Source organism: Ostrinia nubilalis, chromosome 22 (assembly GCF_963855985.1).
Source record: "Ostrinia nubilalis chromosome 22, ilOstNubi1.1, whole genome shotgun sequence".
NCBI lineage: Eukaryota > Metazoa > Arthropoda > Insecta > Lepidoptera > Crambidae > Ostrinia > Ostrinia nubilalis.
Window position 1 is genome coordinate 11,186,364 of NC_087109.1, and position 26,640 is coordinate 11,213,003.

Genomic DNA, 26,640 nt, shown 5'->3' on the forward strand with positions numbered 1-26,640 from the left:
TTTTATTTTGCCCAACGAAATCCCGATTTCTAAAAACATCAATAAGCCATAGACAAGGTTGTAAAATCTCATAATCAACCGAATAGTGCATTACAAGTTCTTACAACTAGGCCCATTTTATTAATGATTCACAAATCGATCGTACAAAAGACGCAGATATTTCCACCTAGATAAAAAGAAAAAAAAAACATTTTTTATAAAAAAAATATAAGTTTAGTCATTTAATTCCATTTTTGAATTGAAATTAGGTCTTAGCTTAAGACACATAAGTTAATTTTAATAAAAACCTGGCTAAAAGAAATAAAAATAAAATTTCGACCCGTTTTATTTTGCCCAACGAAATCCCGATTTCTAAAGCATCAATAAGCCATAGACCCAGTTGTAAAATCTCATAATCCACCGAATAGCAGATTATAAGTTTGTACAACTAGACCCATTTTATAAATGATTCAGAAATCGATCGTACAAAAGACGCAGTTATTTCGCCCTAGATTAAAAAAAATATCAATTCAAATCTTAATAATAATAAAAAATTGCTTATCAATTCCATTTTGAATTGAATTCTAAGTCCAAACTTAACACACACAAATAAAAATGTTTATTAAAAAAATATAAAAAAAACCTGATAAAAAGGAAAAAAACACAATTTCGACCCGTTATATTTTGCCCAACGAAATCCCGATTTCTAAAACATCAATAAAATTAACAGACCCAGTTGTAAAAACTCATAATCGACCGAATAGCAGATAATAAGTTTTTACAACTAGGCCCATTTTATAAATGATTCAGTAAACGAGCGATCGTACAAAAGACGCAGATAAAAAGAAAACAAGAAAAATATATTTACATTTTTTATAGTAAAATTATTATAAGTATCAAGTCATCAATTTCATATTTGAATTGAAATTAAGTTTTAACTTAAGACACACAAATTAAAAATTATAATAACTTCTGCTACAAAAAAAAACCTGATAAAATATTAATTAAAAAGGAATAAAAACAAATATCAACCCGTGATATTTTGCCCAACGAAATCCCGATTTTTAAAACATCAATAAGCCATAGACCGGGTCGTAAAATCTCATAATCGACCGAATAGTCGATTACAAGGTTTTACAACTAGGCCCATTTTATTAACGATTCAGAAATCGATCGTACAAAAGACGCACAATATTTTCACCCAAATTTAAAGAAAAAAGAAAAAAAATACAAAATTGTCTGAAATTACTAGAAAGAAAGAAAGAAAGAAAGAAATAATAATTTATTTGGCACAAAAAAAAAGAAACAATAAATCAGGACATTAAAATGCAAATAAAAAAATAAAAATAACAAAATAATACTTAAATGTCTATAAAGGCGATGTGCGAAAAAGGACGCCCACTCAGTATATTCCAGCCAGCTAAATGCATGGCTGGACACTGATTTTCAGTGGACGCCTTTGGCTTATGGGCATGCTGCGTTATAAAAATAATCAATAGAACGAAAAATAAAACAATAATAATAATGAGCTCCAAAGCGTACAAACACAATAAATAATAAAGATTCAATGTCTAATTTCTTTTTCGATAGATACATCTATCATGTTTTTAAATCTCGATATTTTTTAAAACTTTTGTTTTGAATTATTATTTTGTTTCAATTTATTATTATTGAACAATTAAAATTATTAACCCTGGATTATTTTATAATTTTTAGCAACGTATCAAAAATACTAAAATACAACAAACCTATTCCAAACCGAATAAAAAACGATAAAAACAAAACCTAACAAATACCAGCCAAAAGCCTGGTTTCCTATCAACACAACCCCACCCCCCGCCAGTATGGTACGCGCCGGTCAAGCCGGTACCCCCCCATTAAGGGGGGCCTTCCCCTATCCACCACCCGGGGGACGCGCCCGATGGGTGACTGGTAACACCACACGGGACCTACCTACCCAATTTAACAAAAAAATACGAAAATAAATGAGTTTAAAGAAAATAAACTGAGAAAAAATTATTTTAAAACAAAAAAAAATTAAGATGATTATGAAAATAATCAAAGTTGGGTTAGATATTTGAAATCCTAAAAAGGAAACGAAAAACACAAAGGTTTGCACAAAATATACAAATGCGAGAATTGAATTTGATCATTTTGGTGGTTATTAAACCATTTTCAATAATTAAGTACTTAGTCGTGACATTAAATAATTAAGATGGCAACTAGAAAGAAGCTGCCGACAAGTAGTTGGATGATACGAAGACATTTTGTGCAATAAATAGCAGACAAATGTAGAGATCTATCTAAAATTGTCGAAAATAATGGCTAATCAAAACTTAGTCGAAGAAGAATTTAAGTAAAACATCTTACTCAGAGTTTTACAATAGTTTCTTTGCTTTGGTTGCATTTTGGTCAGTTGTTGAATAAGTTGTGTTGTTGTGTTGACTGGGGTTCATTCTAAAACAATCATAGACGAATTCATTATTAGATCCTCGGCATAAAAAATAATATAAAGGGAGATACCAAGAGACAAGTAGAAAAAAGTGCTTACCATTTTACACTTGTTAGAAAAAGATGATTGAAATTCTTGAGAAGATCCAAATTATGATTCATCCTGAAATAAAACCATTTAAAACATCGATATTTTAAATGGTTTTATTTGCTTCCTTGTCCCTTTCGAAAGGGACAAGGAAGCAAAATCATACACAAAAAATGTTTTCAATGGACAAAACAACAAACAAACAATAGAAATAAAAAAAATCGTGCTCGGAAAAAAATAGCAAAAATATTGACGAAAAAATGAATTAAAACGAACAAAGAAAATGAATTAAAACGAAAAATTCTGAATCTATAATTTCGAGAATAATCATAAGGATAGAAGCTATTATGTAAAGTATCATATTGATATTCTTACTTGGACCGATTATCATGAACACCAAAATATGTGTATATCTACAAGACCACGGCTCGGATACGTCTTAACTCTATGCGATACGAACACTGAAGGTAACGCTGTGTGTAGAACTTAAAGACAAGAACGGAGGGGGGAGGGGACAAAACTGTTAAAAATAATACCACGAGATTAGTTTAACATCAAAAGTGATTTAAGGAATACTTCGACAAGTCTGTTATGACGTAGTTGAAACCGATTTTTATAAAATGAAATTGTATTAAACTTAACTAAATAATTATGTAATGAAGAAAGAAAGTATGTTAAATGTGGATTATTATCGTTTAAGCCGTTTGAAAACTCCGTATAAAAGGAAAACCAAACGTTTCAAACCATAAAAGGTAACTTAAAGAGGTCCTTGACCCGCGAGTGCAAATGCTCTAAAAGACGAATTTTAATATAGGTAACCGCGGTATTTTTCAAAGAAAGAAAAAGTAAAAGCACACAGAAGCCGCTTACCAGAAATATTCCAATATTGAAATCTCCAGCACCACTTACACTTCACTGGATTGGGGAACTTTTATAGATAGAAAATACTAGAGACGCGTGATACCGCGGCGACTGCCGAATACACACTGATTTAAAGGCAAAGTATGACAAGGGTACGTAGCCGTGATTATACCACTGGCCTAAGAGCGGGGGCAGCTCAAAACTGAGACGTAGCAAATGAGTTTGATAGACAAATACCACGAAATGAGACATAACACCACAAAGGTAACTTTGAAATTAACGGAAAACATTTTCACAAGACCGTATAACGTCGAAAACTCACGGAAAATTTTCACACACTGACGATATCACGAATTCGTTAAAATAATATCAACGAATTATTGGCCACGTAACGTCCAATACCCACGGAAGATTTATGCACACTGACTAGCACAATTACGTCGAAATAATAAATTATTATCCACGAATTGTAATAGTAAGATTACTACTTCTACTGGTTGAACAACTCTACAAGTAGAGACGTCTGACCCGTAAGAGCGCTGATCGCATACTGACTCTCTGCAGCGCTGCGGGGCTATTTATACGCGCGCGCGGCGCCCGCGCAAAGATGGCGGCGCGGTCACGTGGCTCACCGCTCGCTTAGGCTTGTAGGTGATTATGGACTCTACGTCCAAGAGTATTCGGTTTACTTTAAATGAACACTTATTTTCACCCATGCGCACGTTGTATTTTTCAACCGACTTCAAAAAAGGAGGAGGTTCTCAATTCGACCCGTATGTTTTTTTTTTTTTTTCTATGTTTGTTACGCGATAACTCCGCCAATTATGAACCGATTTGAACAAATCTTTTTTCGGCGTATAGGTAATACCTCAAGGGTGGTCCCATTTAAATTTAATAATAGAAAAAACAACCCCCAAGGGTGGAAAATTGAGGATGAACTTTTTTATACGCAATATCTCCGCCGATTATAAATCAATTTGAACGATTATTTTTTTGTTGAATAGGTATTATCAAAAGGGTGGTTTCATGCGAATTTGAAGAAAATATTTCACCCCCAAGGGTGGAAAATTGGGGATGAACTTTTTTATACGCAATATTTTTAATTTTAATTTTTTTTTTGTGTTCACGCATTTGAAGTCGGTTTTATTTTTTTAAAAAGTTATTGAATAACTGAAAAATAAAGGATTAAGTTTGTTTGTGGTATTTTGAACATTTTTAGCGGTTGATATAAAATATTAATACTAAGTAGGATATTATAATGATAATGTGAAAAATTGTACTCGTAACGGAAAATGCAAAATGGTTTAAAAATATTTCTAAACCGTGAAATACGATTTCTAACTAAGAAGTAGGCTAGTCCTTATTCTGTGGTCTGACTAAAGTTTGACATGATTTCTCATAACTTTTTAAAAAAATAAAACCGACTTCAAATGCGTGAACACAAAAAAAAACTAAAAATTAAAAATATTGCGTATAAAAAAGTTCATCCCCAATTTTCCACCCTTGGGGGTTGTTTTTTCTATTATTACATTTAAATGGGACCACCCTTGAGGTATTACCTATACGCCGAAAAAAGATTTGTTCAAATCGGTTCATAATTGGCGGAGTTATCGCGTAACAAACATAGAAAAAAAAAAAAAAAACATACGGGTCGAATTGAGAACCTCCTCCTTTTTTTTGAAGTCGGTTGAAAATGTTTTAAATTCATTCCTAGTTGAATAAAAACGATTATCCTTTTTTACGAGTAATTACTTAAAATATTAACAGCTAAAATAAATTACAGAATAAAAATTTGAATTATTTCAGTTATTTCAGCAATATCCAAGTTAGGTCATCGGTCTATCTAGCAGAGCAGAACTTTAATACACATTTAATACGTTCGTTTAATACTCATAAATGTATATTTTCATATAACTATACTATAATTTAATGCTCAAAAATATTGAAATTCAGCTAGGTACTATTTTCGGATATAATAAAATAATGTTAAAAATATGAAAATCTATGAATAAATACTTACAGAAATATGGTACAGCTAAATAATTATCTATTTATCGTAGTTATAAGTAATTTCGAAACGAATAAACTCAGAAACTTCAATTACCTACTTAGGTTTCATCACGTTTCATAATTTACAAGAAGACTACTTAAAATATTTATAACTCTACATATAAAATACGTTTTACACCATTAATTCTTTACGCGAAAGCCCTACCATAATATACCTACATTTTTGTAGCAAATCGCTCATATTGTATAGTCATAAGATACATATAGTAGGTATTTTGGTAGATAATTTATTTTATAAATAAACAAAATAATTAAATTCTTCTATCATAAAACCGCATTATACTTGCATCAAACCATTTAGGGAAAACATACTGCCGGCCCTGTAAGCCATCAAAAACATTACTCTCCTTAACCTACTGCAGTGGTGTTTTTTAATAACACGTGAATAAAGAACACCGATAGGGTTAAACAATAAAGTCGTTAACATTCACAGAACTGCACGAAAAACAATGAAAGAGACGGCAAATATTTTGCAAAGCTTAAAGGCTGTTGTGTGAAAGAGAGGGGTAAAAAGCTCGCAAGATAATGGTTTCAGAGAGATAAGGATTATAGCGCGTGGTATTTTGTAAACAATACATTTTTACTGATAACGATGTGAAAGTTGGTCAGGTCAGTGGTTCTCAACATATTTTGACCAGGGACCACTTTGGTCTCTTTATTGTTCGCGGGTTTACAAAATCCTAAATAAACTGAAACCAAAGACTCTATCTAAAATAAATAACGTATTAAAATGAAGATAAATAAATAACAGAATAACAATCTGAATTATTTCAGTTATTTCAGCAATATCCAAGTTAGGTCATCGGTCTATCTAGCAGAGCAGAACGTTCGTTTAATACCTATTAATGTATATTTTCATAATAACTAAGTTATTTAGTAATTTCGAAACGAATAAACTCAGAAACTTGATTTACCTACTTAAGGTTTGAGCACGTTTCTTAATTTTCATATACTACTACTTAAAATACTATGTAACTCTACATATAAAATACGTTTTACACCATTAATCCTTTACGCGAAAGCCTAAATTTTTGTAGCAAATCGCGTATTTAATCATAAGATAGTATTTTGATAGATAATTGTACCTATCATTTATAAATAAACAAAATAATTAAATTCTTCTATCATGAAACCGCATTATACTTGCATCAAACCATGTAGGGAAAACATACTGCCCGGTCCTGTAAGGTAAGCCATCAAAAACATTACTCTCCTTTTAGGTATTACTTTTAACCTACTGCAGTGGTGTTACTTAATAACACGTGAATGAATAACACCGATAGGGTTAAACAATAAAGTCGTTAACATTCACAGAACTGCATGTAAACAATGAAAGAAATGGCAAATATTGCAAAGCTTAAAGGCTGTTGTGTGAAAGAGAGGGGTAAAAAGCTCGCAAGTTAATGGTTTCGCAGAGATAAGGATTATAGCGCGTGGTATTTTGTAAACAATACATTTTTACTGATAACGATGTGAAAGTTGTGCCAGGTCAGTGGTTCTCAACATATTTTGACCAGGGACCACTTTGGTTTCTTTATTGTTCGCGGGTTTAGAAAATCCTTAATAAACTGAAACCAGACTCTATCTAAAATAAATAACTTATTAAAATGAAGATAAATGTTGATTTAGAAAATTAATACATTCGTATTTTGATTTTTGAGCGTGCATTCTTCTGTATAAGTTCGGTAATGGGGCATGGATTTTAAAAGTTAATAAATCTATTATTAATATTATAAAAAGGTAAAGTTTGTGTGTTTGTATATTTGTTAAATTGTAAGGGGTAATCTCGGGATCTACTGAACCGATTTTAAAAATTCCGTCACCAATAGAAAGCCACATTATTGCTGAGTGTCATAGGTTGTACAGGGTGTTAGGTAAATGGGTATATGAGCCGACACTAGCCTATGTTAACATGGTGATATAAATGGTATGGTGAAGTCAGAAATTTGATATCATCATTTTATTTTTTTAATTTTCATACAAAATAAATTTTATAAAATCCGATTTGTATGAAAATTAAAATAATTAAAATGAAGATATCAATTTTCTGACTTCACCATACCATTTTTATGACCATGTTAACATGGGCTAGTGTCGGCTCATATACCCATTTACCTAACACCCTGTATAAAAAACCGAAAAATTCCACGCGGGCGAAGCCGCGGGCGGAAAGCTACTTAAATGTTACATTTCTGAAAAACTAGTATCGAAATCTCTAACGTCCATATCTTAGGTATCTTTTGAAAATTTTGTTAAAGAAAAGCACTAATTGATTTGATAATGCCAAGGCTAGTTAAATGTGAGAATTAAAAAAATCCTTACATACTTATTCCTTATCATAATTTTAATTACTCAAACCCTCTCATGACACGCGAACGTTCAAATCGTTCGCGGACTTTATTTTAACTCCTGCGGACCACTGCGGTCCGTGAACCACTGGTTGGGAACCCCTGTTCTACGCAGATGACTAATTATAAGCCCTAATTCACAACCCTTAAAGTATCTTTTAGAAATTATGTAGGTATTTTTGTGCTGTTTAGTTTATTTTAGTTATTCCAGAGATCGCAGGTTCGATCCACGCACGATACAATCATTTGTATGTCATGAACATCTCGTGTTTTCTGTGTAGTACGTATTGACAAACAAAATTAATTTTAGTAATACAGTAGAATCCCGATTATCCGGATCAATTAAAACCAGGGGTGTTCCGGATAATCGAAAATCCGGATAATCGATTTCAAAGTAAAATAAAACAATAATTAACTTTTTACAATAGAAAGGGTTTTCAATACATCATTTTATAGTCTAAAAATCGAAATTTTAGACCATTGGTCATCCATTTCTTTTAACAATGAACTAAAAAGACGTCCGTACCATGTTACGGTGGCGGCGCCTTCGGTTTTTATGGGTCAAGATCCTGAATCGGTAATTAGAAACCGTGAAGAATGAGTCCGGATAATCGGATATCCGGATAATCGAAGTCCGGATAATCGAGATTCTACTGTACATAATCTGTTATTTAGACTGTTATAAACTTTGCTTACGCCCGTATTCACAAACATTACTATGAGGTCTCACAGTGCGCGTGGTAGCACAGGGTGACACACGAACCAATCACAGAGCTCTATTCAACGCTGTGCGTTCGATTTGCTGCTTCACCTAAGCAAGCATCATTATTTTGTGAATACGGGCGATAGTTACTTGTTTAGAATTAGATGGTGTAGGTGCAAAATGTCCAAGGGTTTAAAACTTGAAAAAGTCGAAGTGCCTAAGGTGGGAATCGAACCCACGAGTTTGAGATGCGACTCTTAACGTTAAAAGTTTTAATAACTAAAGGACAGTACGTTTCTTTAGCCTTTTCAAGTGCCTCTATCAAAATTTAATTAATTATGGAATGTAGGTAATAATACATATTATGTACACTTAGGTCTGAATGTAATACTTGAAATAAACATACATTTTTCATTACTGTGCTTTTAATAAACAGAGTTCTCAAAAGTCATTAAATTAAGTACCTTTCGATAATGGAGGAAGGAGCGTTTTTGAATGAGTAGGTTGTGAAATAAGGTTAAATTAAGGTTTAGTTATCTTCTTAGTATCTAGAAAGATCTAGAATTACTTATCCCATAACACCCTATCCACATACTAATAGGGCCTATCTGGAATCTCAACCTACAGTAGATAGAGGCGCTAACCCTATCTAAAGCCCGGTCTCCGAACACGTAGAATTTTGTCCAATGACCCCAAGCTACCCATCCTTATGTTGCTGTTGCGCTCGCACACTCAGTGCGGGCGCCCGTAGCACAGTCGCGACAGCAATATAATTACGCGCGAGCGAAAAGGATGGGTAACTTAGGGTCATTGGACGAAATGCTACGTACTTGGCGACCAGTCATTAGTAAAAATCTATTGTATTGATAACACCACGCGCCCAAATCTTAACTCTTTGAAATCATTATCTTTACCTATTCAACTCCAATGTTACAAACAATTATAGGCTTCAAGTTTTGCAAAATATTATCTTCTTTCATTGTTTGCAAAAATGTTTGCTGCAAAGTTTATAGCATGCAGTTCTGGGAATATTGTAATGACCTTTTTGTTCAATTTTCGGTGTGTGGTTCACGTGTTATTTTATAATAAATATCCTTATTACTTACCCTCAATAAATTTCAGTCTGGTAAATTATAATCTATACGAATATTATAAAGCTGAAGAGTTTGTTTGTATACTTTAACGCGCTAATGTCAGGAACTACTGGTCCAATTTAAAATTTTTTTTCAGTGTTAGAAAGTCCATTTATCGAGGAAGGCTATAAGGCTATACAGTGTGAGTCACGTTAAAGTGTACATATGAAAATAGATGAAACTAGACCTATTTTTATCGACAAAAAAGAGGTCAAAAAATTTTTGCGTTTTTTTTTCTTCCAATTACTTATTGTAAAGAAAACGTAATAACTTATCTGCTTTTAAATTCGTGTTTTTTTGGTTATTTGATAAATTTCTCCAAAAAATGCCCCTATAACAGGTGGTTTTTATTACTTTGTATCATTTTCTATCGTATTACCTTTGCTAAACCAAAAATCGCATGTCTCTATCCCTATCACAAAACATTTGCTATGATCGTTTGAACAAAGGCCTGCCACAACATTATTCTCCGCTACAGGTAGAGACAATTTTAAATTTTAACTAAAATGCTTATTTTACTTCGAAATCTTTTGTTTTTATTTGAAATCTAACTTGTCTTTATCAAAATTACAAATCTAGAGCCATTTTCAGTTTCGTTGTTAACGAAGCGTTGAATGGCGCGCCCGGAGAGGTTTAATTCAAACGATCATTGCAAACGTTGTGATAGGGATAGAGACATGCGATTTTTGGTTTTACGAAGGTAATACGATAGAGAATAATACAAAGTAATAAAAACCTCCAGCTATAGGGGCATTTTTAGGAGAAATTTATCAAATAACCAATAAAACACGAATTTAAAAGCAAATTTTTTTCAAAAAGTATCATTTTTTATTATTTGTTGGCCTTTTTTGTGTATTTCATGTATTTTTTTAGTATCGCCTGTTATTTAACATTATTACTGTTTTTATTTTATCAGGATATACCGCTTAGTTTAAAAGTTATTACGTTTTCTTTACAATAAGTAATTGGAAGAAAAAAAATTCTAAGTATAAAAAAGTTTAAAAAAATCGCAAAAAAATTTTGACCTCCTTTTTGTCAATAAAAATAGGTCTAGTTTAATCTATTTTCATATGTACACTTTAACGCCCCAGCAAAGAATGTTTCAAAATCGGGGGATTTTTTCCTTTTGAGAGCTGCCGCTGCGTACGCTGAGTAAACGGTTAATATTTCGCAAAAATCATGTATGACAGGATTCAAATTGTTCCCCTTTAAAAGTTAAAAAAAAGACATATTCATATTCATATTATTTAAGTGTAGTACATAAGATCTTATAACTAAATACAGTGTTTAAAACTTAGTAACCTAGTGAAGGTATTGCAAATTTTTTTGGAGGACTGCATGCATATATTAAGTAGTTATATTTTATATTATTTATTTTATATTTTAAGTATTTATTACAGTCTCAGAGCGCTATTAAAAGTTATTTTTACTTTAGTGTATTAGTTGTACCGCGTACCGCGATGGCATTTATGTCTATCTTTTACGGTTTGTTCAGTATAACCTTTTTTAAGCTAACCAAATCTATTTTAAAATAATGCATTATTTGCGAAGGTATTTTTATAAACATGATATTAATCCTTATCCAAATAAATAAGTTATTCATCACAAGTATTTAGTTTTAAACATATTTGCCCTTTACATCATTCGATTTAAATAAATATCTTAGGAGATATCGCAGATTTAAAATAACATCGCAGCAAAAAATGATCAAGAACTGCGCGCGTGACCGATGGATCAACGCACAGCCTAAACCGCTGATCGTAGAGACCTGAAACTTGGAGGTTCTATAACATACAACTCAAAAACATAGAACCTGAAAAACAAGCGGTCAAAAACAAATACGCGCCAAAAGATTTTGACTCGCATTGGTTTTTGGCGGCTTATTTTTTTTTTTGTTGTTGACCCAGGGAAAATCCTCATGGATACCACAGCGCACGGAGCACGGTGTGGTTATGCCGGACTCTTACCGGCTAAAAACCCTGGGGTGTTCCGTAGGTCCGGCCCCACTGACCGGCGCGGCAGTTCGAGAGGCAAATATACGAAAATACTATGCAATTACGGTTGAAACTTCATTGAAGCAGTCGCTGCCGCGCTGTTTTGAGCCAACCGTCATCACTGAAATTGCAACTGTAATTGTGTAGGATTATAGTATTATTTGCCATGTCTTCTGCCGTGCCGTGTGAGTGGGGCCGGGCCCAAATCGTTGCCCAGTGGGGTGATCCCACCAGACAACTGAGAATGGCTCTGGACCACTAGAGACATCCCCGAGACGGGTGGGCCCGTGCGATGCGGGTAGCGGGATCTCCGTTCCAACTACCCGCTGGGCCCACAAGGAAGCGAGGAGGGGGCTCCACAATGTAAAGCCCCGTCCTCACTGCCGGCCGTCGGTGCCGCGGGTCAGTTTTTGAACATGTTCAGTTGACGCGCGGCGTGCGAAAAAGAAAAAAAAAGAGAAGATAGAAAAAAGAAATTTCGTTTTCGTGCGATGCTTTTTTTGCCCTTTTTAATTTTTTGACAGCTACTTTGTATTTTTTGAGTAGGATTGTTCTTTTACGTATTTTTTTATATATTATTTTTTTTAGATTTCTTTTAAATGCAAAAAGTTACGTCATGTTTAGCCTCTTTTTCTCTGAAATTTTTTATAAATTTTTAATGGGCTTCAGCACTTTTTTCTTCCTTTTTTCACTCTTTTTTTGCACTCGTTAGCGGTATTTTTTGCTTTATGGGCTTAATTACTCTTTTAAATTTTTGGCCTCTTTTAAAATGAGAATTATTTGCTCGTAAGCAGTAATCTATTCTAATATGGGCTTTAGTTTTTTTTGCCTCTTTTGTTTTTTTTTCATCTGCGAGCAGTAATTTTTATTTTTTTTACTTTATGGGCGTTAGAGATTTTTCTTTTTTGCTTCATTATGCTCACTTTTTTGCATTTTTTTACTTTTTTGGCGCCATAATTGTTTTTTCTTTTGTGTGAGCTTCAATTCTTATTCATCTTTTTTGCCTCTTTTATTTTTTTCGCATTTAATTACTTTTTTTGGCGCTATAATATTTTTTTCTTTTGTGTGGGCTTCAATTCTTATTTTTCTTTTTTGCCTCTTTAATTTATGCTCTTCATGTTTTTTACTTATATTTTTTTAATTTCACTAACTTTTGCGCTTATATAAAATATCTGCTAACTTATTTATGACTTAGTTTAGAAATAGTAAAATCATAAAGGAGCAATAAAATACATACAAAATACGGTGGCCATAAACTAATATAAAATAATTATGCATTAAAATAATAAATAAGAATAAAAAACATTACCTAGTAGTTATATTAAACTGATAACATGTAACTTACCAAATCTATGCTGCAATTTTCACGTTCCCAATCACGGCACTCGTCACGTACTATTTATGGTTTTTGAGACATTTTAGCGACATGTTTTTTTGCGCTTGTAAGCAGTAATGTTTTTGCTTTTTTATTTAATGGGCTCTAGTACTCTTTTTTGCCTCTTTTTACATGTAGGTACCTATTTCTTTTGTATTATTTTTTAAGGTATATTATGGGCTTAATTTTTTGCCTCTTTTTGTTCTGTTCTTTTTTAAAGGAGTTGCTTTTTTTGCGTCTTTTGGCAAGCATTTTTTAATAATATGGGCTTCAATATATTTTTTATTTTTAGCCTCTTTTTTTTTCTTTATGGTTAATAAATACATACACTACTAAATAAATTAGTGGTAACCTTTTCGCTCTTTTTTTTTGTGGGCTTTAGTACTATTTATTTTTTAGCCTCTTTATGCGCAATTTTTTTATCTTTTTTCCGTCGTTTTATTTTTTGACGATTGTGAGCAGTAATCTTTTTGCTTTTTTATATTAAATTTAATAGGCTTCTGTATTTAATTTTTTGCCTCAACACTTGTTAAGTTTTTAACCTTTTTTGTTATTTAATGGGCTCTAATACTCTTTTTTGCCTCTTTTTACATTTATATTTTTTTTATTAAGTATGGGCTTGATTTTATGCCTCTTTTTGTTCTGTATTTTTGAAACTATTTTTTAAAGGATTTGTTTTTTTTTTGCATCTTTTGGTAAGCAGTTATCTTTTTGCTTTATTATTTTTTTAATTGTATGGGCTTATGTTCACTTATCCTTTTTTTGCCTCTTTTGATAACTTTTTTATAGTTTTGTATATTTTTTTTTCATCCGTGAGCAAATAACACGTGAGAGTAAGAAAATCAATGAAGCGAAATAGAAGTCGCATAGCACGCAAAGCATAGAAAAAAAAACGAAAATGACAATAACAATAAATGAAAAAGAATAAAGTAATGAAGTTTATGTAATGAAGACAACTATAAAATTTAAAAACTCTTACTTAACGCGGTTGGGTTTCACGCCTCTTTTAAACATTTTAGCGCGATTTTTTTATTTTTTATTAACTTGTAAGCAGTAATCTTTTTTGTTTGTTTTATTTTGTTGGCTTTAGTGCTCTTTTTTAGCCTCTTTACACGCAATATTTTGTTTTCTTTTTTTTTGCGCTTGTAAGTTAATAATCTTTTTATCTTTTAACATGTTCTTTGGCGCGTAAATATTTTTAATTTTCTTTAATGGGCTTTAGATGTATTTTGAATTTTTTAGCCTCTCTTTACTTTATTTTTTTATAGCGTCCTGTTTTTTTGCGCTTTTAGCCTTTTGTGTATTCTTTTCCACCTTGTAGTAAGTAGTTTTTTTTAATTGTATGGGCTATTCTTTTTTGCCTCTTTATGAGCGATTTTTTTTAATACTTTAGTGACATGTTCTTTTGCGCGTGTATCTTTTATTTTTTTAATGGACTCTAGCTAGTACTTAAATTTATTAATTTAGTATAAAATTCTTGATTGAAAAATGATTGTTTTTGCGCTTTTAGATTTTTTAAATTTTATTTATTTAATGTCTTCTACCTTATTGTAAGTATAAGGGCTTCAGTAAGAAATCGATAAGAAAAAGATAAAAGCTTTTTGAAATTCAAAGCACGTAAAGTTTTATAATAACGCCAGAAATCAATAACACAAAGCAAAGAATGAAAATAATAATACGGCAGTGTTGTAACAATGTGAAAAATATTAAAGTCTTACAGTTTATAGAATCAAGAACAATGGTTTATAGAAATAAAAAAGGTAAATCTCACCGAACACTAGCTGTAAAAAACTAGTTTCCGAAATGTTTATATGTATAGGGCAAAATGGTTAAACTCCAGATAAAAGGCCAGAGATAATGAAAAATAACGCGTTAAAAATCAGTAAAAAAAAGTACTGAAATCATAGAAAAAAACAATACTTCCCGTAAAGCATTTTAAAAAAGCAAAGTTTTATAACGCCAGTGATGAATAACGCAAAGCATATGAAAAAATAGGAAAATGTTGCAACAAATGAAAGACAATGAAGTAATAGCTACAATTTATGGAATGAAGAAAACGGTATAAAACATTCAGAAAGGTAAATCTCACCGAACACGAAATGCCGTAGAGAAGAGAGCTAAAATAGCTCTATACAGCATAAAAGCATTTTAAAAAAGCAAAGTTTTACAGTAACGCCAGAAATCAATAACGCAAAGCAAATAAAAAACTAATGTAATACAACTTAAAGAATGAAGAACAAACGAAGTAGTGTATTATTGGGCATTCTGTCCCCCAGTCGTCCGCTTCGCTTCCGACCGTTCGCTGCGCTCACTCTGGTTTGACAGAATGCCCAATAATACACTACGAACGGAGTGTTGAATACATTTAAATAAGTATCTTGATCAAAACATTCGGTTGAAGCCCCGTGGTAAGTAACTTCAGAGAGACCCGTGGTAAGATTCTCTCACCGAACGTTCTGCCTAATATGATACAGACAACTCAGGACCCATGGTAAGATTCCTTTGCTGAATGTATCGCCTAACACATTCAGCTTAATACCCATGGTAAGATTATCTTACTGAATGTCCTTCCTAACACAAACGGCTGAAGACCCGAGGTAAGTATCTTCAGAGAGACCCGTGGTAAGATTCTCTCACCGAACGTTCTGCCTAATATGACACAGACAACTCAGGACCCATGGTAAGATTCCTTTGTTGAATGTATCGCCTAACACATTCAGCTTAATACCCATGGTAAGATTATCTTACTGAATGTCCTTCCTAACACAAACGGCTGAAGACCCGAGGTAAGTATCTTCAGAGAGACCCGTGGTAAGATTCTCTCACCGAACGTTCTGCCTAATATGACACAGACAACTCAGGACCCATGGTAAGATTCCTTTGTTGAATGTATCGCCTAACACATTCAGCTTAATACCCATGGTAAGATTATCTTACTGAAAGTCCTTCCTAACACAAACGGCTGAAGACCCGAGGTAAGTATCTTCAGAGAGACCCGTGGTAAGATTCTCTCACCGAACGTTCTGCCTAATATGACACAGACAACTCAGGACCCATGGTAAGATTCCTTTGTTGAATGTATCGCCTAACACATTCAGCTTAATACCCATGGTAAGATTATCTTACTGAATGTCCTTCCTAACACAAACGGCTGAAGACCCGAGGTAAGTATCTTCAGAGAGACCCGTGGTAAGATTCTCTCACCGAACGTTCTGCCTAATATGACACAGACAACTCAGGACCCATGGTAAGATTCCTTTGTTGAATGTATCGCCTAACACATTCAGCTTAATACCCATGGTAAGATTATCTTACTGAAAGTCCTTCCTAACACAAACGGCTGAAGACCCGAGGTAAGTATCTTCAGAGAGACCCGTGGTAAGATTCTCTCACCGAACGTTCTGCCTAATATGACACAGACAACTCAGGACCCATGGTAAGATTCCTTTGTTGAATGTATCGCCTAACACATTCAGCTTAATACCCATGGTAAGATTATCTTACTGAATGTCCTTCCTAACACAAACGGCTGAAGACCCGAGGTAAGTATCTTCAGAGAGACCCGTGGTAAGATTCTCTCACCGAACGTTCTGCCTAATATGACACAGACAACTCAGGACCCATGGTAAGATTCCTTTGTTGAATGTATCGCCTAACACATTCAGCTTAATACCCATGGTAAGATTATCTTACTGAATGTCCTTCCTAACACAAACGGCTGAAGACCCGAGGTAAGTATCTTCAGAGAGACCCGTGGTAAGATTCTCTCACCGAACGTCCTGCCTAATATGACACAGACAACTCAGGACCCATGGTAAGATTCCTTTGTTGAATGTATCGCCTAACACATTCAGCTTAATACCCATGGTAAGATTATCTTACTGAATGTCCTTCCTAACACAAACGGTTGAAGACCCGAGGTAAGTATCTTCAGAGACCCATGGTAAGATTCTCTTACCGTTTGTTCTGCCTAACACATTCAGCTCAAGACCCATGGTAAGATTCTCTCACTGAATGTCCTCCTACCTAACATACACAGCTGAAGAGCTATGTCAAGATTCTATCTCTGAATGTTCTTTCTTAGGTACCTGATTACTATTACCTTTTATTACCGTTTACCATTACTTACCCTTTTACCTTTACCGTTTTTAGCACAACCATACCATCACCTTTATGTAACACCATACCTTGAGATTTTTTATTCAAATAAAACAACCACAACCATAATTTATTATAAATTGAAATAAATTAAGACCTTTTTTACTACGATTATTGATGATATAAATCAATTCTTCTTCTCGTCGAAGTTTCTTATCCACGATTTAATTAGTTTATTAATTAAATCATGTCACTGGGGATCTGAAAAAATAAATAATGCTTTAAATAAATTGTGAACAGTTTAAATACAGAACCGAAACTTCTAACAATATTGCAACGTTATTAATAAATAAAAAGGTTACCTGTTTTAACCAAGATCTATAACGACGTTTTCTGCTTATTATTGTAGATATTTAATTGTCTTGCTGAGCAGTAGGTACTCCTGAAATAAAGAGAACTTTTTTTAATCGTCAATAAAATCTGTAATAAATATTAGCAAACAATTATATATTGATTTTAGTATTTAAAGATTTTTATTTGTGATATATATTAAATATTTTGAGTAACACTATAATCAAAGCGAAGAAAGTTTTCTTTATAAATCAATGAAAAAATGGTTTATTTATTCATAATTTAACCACGTATAGAAAAGAAAAAATACTGCACTGACCCCAGATAGCTTGGGAACAGCAAGCGAGTGATGATCTTAAAGAGGTATCAAAAAAATGGTAATCTCTCTCGCAAGTTAAACGAAAATCATGATCCGAAAGTTATCCTATAAACTTAAAAGTATATGAAATATATAATTACACTTACATTTTAGGAAATACTGCACTGGTTTCACAGAGTTTTTAAAATGTGCACTTATACTTTTTAATTATTACGTACATGACGAACTTGCACTCGATGAAATCTAATGTCACACTGTACGTTGCATCGCGTGGATCGTGGGAATGTACGAGCTGCAATTTATAGTCCAAGAGTAAGAGTTTTATATATTTATCTGTAAACCTGTTCATTTTAAAATGGTTTTAAAGTTTTGTTTCGAATTTTTGACATTTTGCATTATTGTACATTTATGACTATTAGACATTTATTTATTGTACATTTACTACTATACTACTATAAGTACTTACTCTTTCTAATATTGCAAAAATAAAATAATCTTTTAAATCATTTATTTCATATTTAATGAAAATGTATATCAATATTTAACCAATCTGAAAATAAAATACATTTTATTCAAATGTTCAATAAAACATCGATTTAAACATCTCAGCTCCTGGTCTCACACAGCTTACTTGCAGATTCAGCATTAAATGCTTTGAATGTGTGTGCACGACATGTAACTTTAGATTTTTATTGTTTACTTCGTGTTGCATTGCAAGTTGAAACTAATAATTCTTTTTATCTTTCTATGTGACTCAATGGTGACTGATACATAATGCTTCTACCGTTAAATCTACCTTTATAAAGTAAGTCAATTTTTTTCTAAATGACAATGCATTGTAAAAAAGATGTAAACATTGTGAGGAAAAATAAAATCGAATAAAATCGTGAGTAAAATTAGTTGGTTTATTAGTTTTCTGTTGGAAGCAGACTCAAATCAATGTAGCTTATTACAATTTAACTCTTTACAAATAGAATGATGGAAATTCGGTACTTGGAATACTACATAATTAGTATTTGACTAGCCATTTAAGAAATTAACCTACATACTTTAGATTCTGATTTCACTTTTACTGCAACATAGTGTAACACAATCATATTTCCTTTAAACGTAACATCAAAGTATGGGTAATATTTTAATTCAAAAGGTAATACCTACTTGCTAGTGATTTTTTTTTCTGTGCTTATCGAACATAAAAATACGGTCCAAATTTGTATATCATTTTATTGTTACTTTAGTTTTAACTAATTAGCTTAATTTTTGCTGACAATTTATTATTGATCACATAAATACAGAATTTCACCGCAAAAAATTAATTACTTTGTGAGATTCTTTGTGAATAGCAAGAAACAAGCTCCCGATTGTGCAAAATGTGAGTAAGTACTGTTATACATTTATTTTATACTTAGTTTGTTCTGACAAATAATTTTCAAGTAATGTTTTCTTTACTGAGTATTTCTTTACATGTTTTCTTTACTTTAGTATTTGTGTAGAGAACCGCGATGTGTTTTGTTAAGCTAATTGGTCGCGGGTTCGAATCCCGCAACCATCAATATATCTAGCTAGCATAGTATGTATCTTTGTATTTGGTAGTGTACTTAAATGTGTCATTACCGTAATTAGACAGTGGTCATGATTATTAGGAAGATAGACTAATGATGATTAATATTTTATAGGTCGGATTCTGAGTACGCATCCAGCATTGAAGACGTGGCCCCATTAGAGGTGGTGCCACCACCGCGCTCGAGCAAGAGCAAGTCCAAAACCAGCGCGTCGACCTCAACCGCTTCTACGCCTGCGCCTAAGCCGAGGAAGCGAAAGCCTGCCGCCCATTCCGTTGCGAACGTTGAAGCCCTAACTAGGTAAATTTCCACCTTTATAATCTAACTAGCTTTTGGCTGCGGCTTCACCCACGTAAAATTTAGTATATCACAGATCGCCATAAATTATAGCCTATATGTTATTCTGGGTTATAAACAATAATACTGTAAAGTTTCATCAAAATCTGTTCAGTGGTTTTGCATGAAAGAGTAACAAACATCCTCACAGCCAGACATCCACACAAACTTTGCATTAATAATATTAGTAATAGTAAGATTTTAGTAATAATATTACCAAACTCCCTCATAATTATTCTACAAGCACTTAATTTTAATATTCCCTAAAAGGTAAATTTTTAATTTACAATGAGTTTTTACGAGTACTTACATAAAAATCTAAGCGAATTAAAGTAAAATAGTACCTAATTGTTTAAAGTACAACAGCTGATCTTTTGACAACTTTTTTGTACAGAGCATTCTTATGTGTTTGTGTGTGTGCAATAAAACCTTTAAATAAATAAAACTAACAAAAAATATATTCTATTGAATAAAATAATCATTACTTAACACCTTTGCTGCGGCAGTAACTTTCTAATACTTTCCATTCCTTCGGTACAAGGTCAGTAAACCTGGTATTAAAACTTACATTGTGGCGGCACAAGGCTTAAAGACCTTGTAATATTTAAGATATATTAAATTTATTTTTGGCTTCATGTTAATAGATATTGTGTTTTTTTTCTTTGAATATTAATGATAATGCATTTATTGACATACACCTGAAGGCGTTCGTGAATAACTTGTTTAGTATAAAAATTATAGCTATATTAAAAATACAAGGCTTATGCACCCTGTGCCGCACTGAATTAGGGAAGTCTGGTGGGTATTCTAGGGATGTGAAATACAAATATCGATAGTTTAAATTAATTTTTAATAAAATTTTTAAAAAGTAACAAACAAAGATGTTTTAATAATTTAGTCTAATTATTTTACAAATAAGACATACGTGCAAAAATACTTAAATAAGCTATATTTAAAGAAAACATATTATTTAATAACATTTAGTTACAACTTCAAATGTTTGTCACGAAAAACATTATTTAAATTAGCAATAAATCGTGTAGCAAATTAAATTATAATCAATTTGCAGTTTTGATTTTGTTTGTTTCTCTTGACGCCATGTCGACATGTGCGTTTCTTACGAATGCGAGGCAACACTGGCTGCACGAAGCTAGCGTGGGGTGCGGTACCAGGTGCGCAGGGTACAAGGTGCTTCGACCTGGTTTCGCATTGTGAAGACATTTTATTACTTCCGTGCGGTACCAGGTCTAAAAACCTGGTATTAAGGTAGGTACATCATTGGATTCTATTTTAAGAATACATCATAGATATATATTCATCACTTTCCTACACCGGACCCAATTGAAGTTATGCCTTTCGCACGACAAGGAAGACTATAATTTTCTTAGTCGCACGGTAAGCGAGACGTACACAAGGTCTATAGACCTGGTTTCGCACTCAACGTGTTAAATAAATGTCTATTGTTCACAGACCAAAGAAAACGAAGAGTTTGTTTTCAATCATTAATAAGGACGAGCGGGCAAGTGCGAAGGAGACAACTCGTAGCATCGCATCGAGCTTTACATCGCGGGTGTCTTCGGGCCAGTGTCGTCGGACTGCAGTCACCAGCGGCGAGTTCTACATAGATTTGAAAGTCTACAACACCGACGATGTTAAGAACGTTCCACCCGAGGAGCGTTACAAGAAAGCGCTTGCAGCGGTAAAACTCCAATGCGGTGAACAATCCCAGGAGTGGGAGGCTCTACAAAGGTTTATAAGTAGCGCTTACGTAATTTTTGAAGAGTGCGAACCGACTTATTACAGTAATAAAATAAACATTAAATAATTTTTACTTGTAAATAAACATACTTATTACACAGTTTTAATATTATTTTTTACATTCGAATTATTCAACATTATTTCTAGTAGGTAGGTATAGAGACTTTATTGTTTATTAACTAATTCTTGGTTCTAAAATGCCTTTCTGTACTATTTGTAACGTGTCCATAGGTTCAACCTCTTGGGTAGGACACTTGCGGAGTCGCTTGCACAAGCAAAAGAACTCCACCCAACCACACAGTGATGGTGTGGAAATCGTAGGTTCTGCATTTCGCTCTCGAATCATTTCTTATCGATTAGTTGCAAGTGAACTTGACCAAACTTCTATAGATATTTTCTTTAATTCTATTCATAACAAAATAAAATCACTTTTAGATGATGCTTTAAGAGTACATACTTGCATCAAAGTGAATTTTGAATTATTTAGCATTTTCCTGTTATTCAAAAATAATATGCAGGAAATGAAATCTTTTGTTACAAAGAATTTTATACTTTACCACAACTATGATTTTGATAGTTTATTTTCTAAACTAGTGAGTATATTGAAAAAGAAAATGGAAGAGTTTGAGGAAAGCGATAGTGGTTGGGCTTTTTTAAGTAATTCACATTTAGAAATAAATGTCAATAAGTACCAACCATTAGGTGGGTCATCTTATTTAAAATTACCTAAATTTATTCAAAATAAGAAAGCATGTATAAATATTCAAAATAAAGACCAGTGTTGCTTTTTATGGAGCGTAACAGCAGCTCTTTACCCTGCTCGAAATCATCCTGAACGAGTCTCGTCTTATCCCAATTTTAAAGATGTTCTAAATATCAATGGGATATCTTATCCCGTCACATTCTCAGATATTAGGATTTTTGAGAAAAACAATCCTAAGTTAAGTTTTATCATTTATGGTCTAAAAAATTCTAAAACCATTATTGGCCCCGTATATAAATCTGAAAATACCAAAAACAAAAAAACTATTCATTTGCTAATGTTAGAAAATGACGCGACGTCACATTATTGTCTTATCAAGGACTTGTCGCGGCTTGTCAGAAATCAAATAACAGCTCATCATGGTAAAATTTATTTCTGTGATACATGCTTAGTGTTTTTTACTACTTTTGATGAACTAGAAAATCATTTATGTAGCGGGATCGGCACTGTATTACCTGAAAAGGGGACCGTCATAAAATTTAATAATTATGACCGTAAACAAAATGTTCCATTCGTCATTTATGCAGATTTTGAGACAATTTTAGAAGTGCACAAAGACAAATCTGATACGCAAAATACAAAAACGCTGCAGCACCATATACCCTCAGCGTTTGCGTACAATATAGTCTGTACTGTAAACACTAGCTATAATCGGTATGTATCATATCTCGGTTCTGACTGTGTTTCAAAATTTATAGAATCTCTTTACCGTGATGTTCGTGAAATTCATGCAATCTTATCTAAAAATTTGCCTATGATTTTTACCGAAAAAGATGCATCCGAATTTTTGCAAGCCACTCGCTGTCATATATGTGATAACTTTTTATTTTCAGACAAAGTGCGCGATCACTGCCACATAACAGGATTATATCGTGGTGCAGCCCACAGATATTGTAATTTACAATACAAAATACCTAAGTTTATTCCTGTATTTTTCCACAACTTGGCAGGTTATGACTGTCATTTGTTCATAAAACAATTAGGTGAAATGCCTGGAAATATTAAGATTATACCTAAAACTAAAGAAAATTATGTGTCATTTACGAAATTTGTTCCGATTTCTGATCAAGAATTTATGCAATTGCGCTTCGTAGATTCATTTAAATTTCTTGGCACTAGCTTAGATAAATTAGCAAAAACTATTAAAAAAGAAGAGTTTGATCATTTACGCACGCATTTTCCAATACCTACCCAATTTAATTTACTTACTCGCAAAGGTATATATCCCTACGAATACATGGATAACTGGGATCGGTTTAAAGAGCGATGTTTACCAGAAAAAAAAGAGTTTTACAGCTCCCTTACAAATGAGCATATTACTGATGAAGATTATGAACATGCTCAATCAGTTTGGTCACAATTTAACATCAAAAATCTGGGTCAATACACTAAATTGTATTTGAAAACAGACGTTCTCTTGTTAACTGATATTTTTGAAAAGTTTAGAAAAACTTGCAAATTTCATTATCAATTAGATCCTGCTTTCTATGTAACCGCTCCTAGTTTATCATTCGATGCAATGCTTTACAAAACTGGAGTCGAGTTGGAGCTCATAGATGACCTTGCCATAGTGCGTATGATTCAATCAGGCATCAGAGGAGGAGTATGCATGTGTTCGCATAGGCATGCCAACGCCAATAACAAATACATGAACGAATACGATCCCTTAAAACCAGATACCTTTGTAGTTTACATAGATTGCAATAACTTATACGGATTCAGTATGTGTCAATCTCTACCGCTGTCGAATTTTAGATTTTTAAACCAGACAGAAATTGAATGTCTCGATATTGTTAATGTTCCTGCTGATGCAGAGTATGGTTTCATTCTTGAGGTTGACTTAAGCTATCCGAAAGAGTTACATGACAGGCACAATGATTTACCATTTTGTCCTGAGAAATGCATTCCACCGGGGGGTAAGACTTTTAAGCTCGTGCCTAATCTTTACGACAAGTACTTCTACGTCATCCACTATGTTCACTTGAAAACATGTTTGAAACATGGGCTGATATTAAAAAAAATACATCGAGTCATAACGTTTCAACAAAGTCCTTACTTAAAACAATATATCGATCTAAATACGAGTTTAAGACAACAGGCTAAATCTACATTTGAACAAGACTTTTTTAAGTTGCTCAATAACAGCATTTTTGGTAAAACCTTAGAAAACAGCGAAAAAAGAGTTAATGTACATTTAGTTAACGAATGGAGTGACCACAATAATGTAACAAAAAAGAAAATAACTGCCAATAAATTAATTGCAAGCTCTAGTTTTCACAGTGTTTCAATTTTCACTGAAAATTTAGTCGCAATACAAACAAAACCTGAACGGGTGATTTTGGATAAGCCAATATACATAGGGTTTACGGTGTTAGAGTTATCTAAAAGCCACATGTATGACTTTCATTATTCAGTTTTTGAACCATCGTATAAAAACAAATTACAAATGTGTTACACGGATACGGATAGTTTCGTTTACCAAATTGAAACCGAAAACTTTTACAAAGATTTAAAAGAAACCTTCTTACATTATTTCGACACAAGCAATTTTTTCAAAGAAAATGTATATGGCTTACCGCTTCTAAATAAAAAGATTCCTGGACTTTTCAAAGACGAAATGGGAGGAAACATTATAACAGAGTTTGTTGGATTACGTTCAAAGTTGTATTGTGTAAAGACCATTAATACTACAATTAAAAAAGCAAAGGGAGTAAAGAAGAGTGTTGTTCGCGATATACAAATATCAGACTATAAAAAAACTTTGTATCACGGCAATATAGTGCGGAAAACAAATATTTTATTTAAGTCAATCAAACACAACATTTTTACTCGCAGTCTCAACAAAGTAGCGCTATCCAGTAATGATGATAAACGTTTTGTTTCGGCTGACAAGGTGTCAACAAGAGCTTGGGGGCATACATCCATTCTAAACATTTAACTAAGCATAACATTGAACCAAGAATTAGGTAATTAAAATTAAATTATAATACTTTCCTTAGTTGTACGATTTTCTTTATTATAATAGATAACCTAAGCTAATTAAGATAATATTAAGTTTCAAATAAATGTAATTAATTAATAAGGTACCTACCTATAAATAAATGATGACAAATTATTTACTTGGGTTTTATTTCTTATACGTAAAGACATTGGTTCACATTAACTCAATAAGATCATGTTTAGACATGTTTTAAAGTGTGATATTAATCATCGCATAGAAACGGTGAGATCGTAATATGACATCGATCACACGTTAGGAATCAATTTACTACATTTATTTTGCAACGCTGAGGAAACTTTTACAGGTTTGGACATGAAGTTAATTAATAGCACGTGGCATAGCCGGTGCGTCTCATGTTACCTATTTGATATAAGCAACCAATAGATTTTATTTAGTTATCAATTCGACTTTGTTGCGTTCAAACTTGTTTGGGTTAAAAGTTAAAATGGCTCAACGTAGTCACAGTCATCTTACCTCACCACAAGCCAGCTACGTTCTTTCAATCGATAGTAGAGTCCCCAAGCACGTAATTAAAATTGAAATTATGGAAGCAGTGGAAGTGTCAAACGATGAAGTGGACATTCAAAGTCGTGCAAAAACTCAATACATTGTGTACGAAAATTGTGATGATGTATATTTTAGCGCGCTGCAACTGATGTCACACATCAGTTCCAAACTGCGAGACCGCAACGAAAGACCTACCTTGTGAGTGGGAAATAATTAATTATCAATCAGGTATGTAGTATTTTAGTATTTTTAAGTGTTTTATTGTGTGGTTAACTATTTACCTAATTATTAGTTAAAGCAACTTTATTACAATTTATTCTCTTTATTCTTTACAGAAAATGACTGACGTATATGATGATTTTCCTCAATACGCTCAAGACCCGTTACAACAGTTCACTCAGCAATACAAAGATTTATTTGGGGTGGAATCGACGCAAATTGATCAAAAACGTAAAAAACGAGTTTCTCCAAAAAATAATAAGCGGATAACTCCAAAATCTTTTGTGGTGTGTAACGAACAGAAAGGCTTCAAAATGATCCAGATAAAGGTGGTGGACCTGGTCTGCGAGCGTGACCGAGCAAATTCGAACTCATCATCATCTACGTCAGATGCTGACAGCGAGTGCGTGTTACTTAGTGCCCAATACGTAGTCCATGACGCAGTGGACGAAATAATGGATATGACAGAATGTGTAATTAAGAAGATATCAAAAAAGTTAACTGGTTCTAACTTTTAATTGATTATGTTTTTTAATATAGTTGTAAATGTAATGAAATAAATTATTATGCAAAAACGATGTTTTTACTCAGTTCCCTAGGAATACATATTTAGGTATAAAAATAAACACAAAGTTTAATTCCATATTTCAATTATTTATTACAGTAAAGTGAATATTTATTAATTAAACACATTGTTATCTACACACCATTTCTTTAAACTTAA

The 26,640-nt window shown here is 32.9% G+C and overlaps 1 protein-coding gene and 1 long non-coding RNA gene across 2 annotated transcripts in view; one reads left to right on the top strand and one right to left on the bottom strand.

Annotated features, from left to right (window-relative positions):
- The window catches only part of LOC135082962 (vitellogenin receptor Yl), a 153,777-nt gene that overhangs the window by 18,949 nt on the left and 108,188 nt on the right, over positions 1-26,640 (top strand). The gene's annotated exons all lie outside the window — the stretch shown is intronic.
- LOC135082703 (uncharacterized) lies at positions 16,692-19,449 on the bottom strand. Its single transcript, XR_010259456.1, has 3 exons — positions 17,917-19,449; positions 17,463-17,542; positions 16,692-17,361 (listed from the first exon to the last, which is right to left on the bottom strand). It is a non-coding gene; the product is annotated as an uncharacterized LOC135082703 (long non-coding RNA).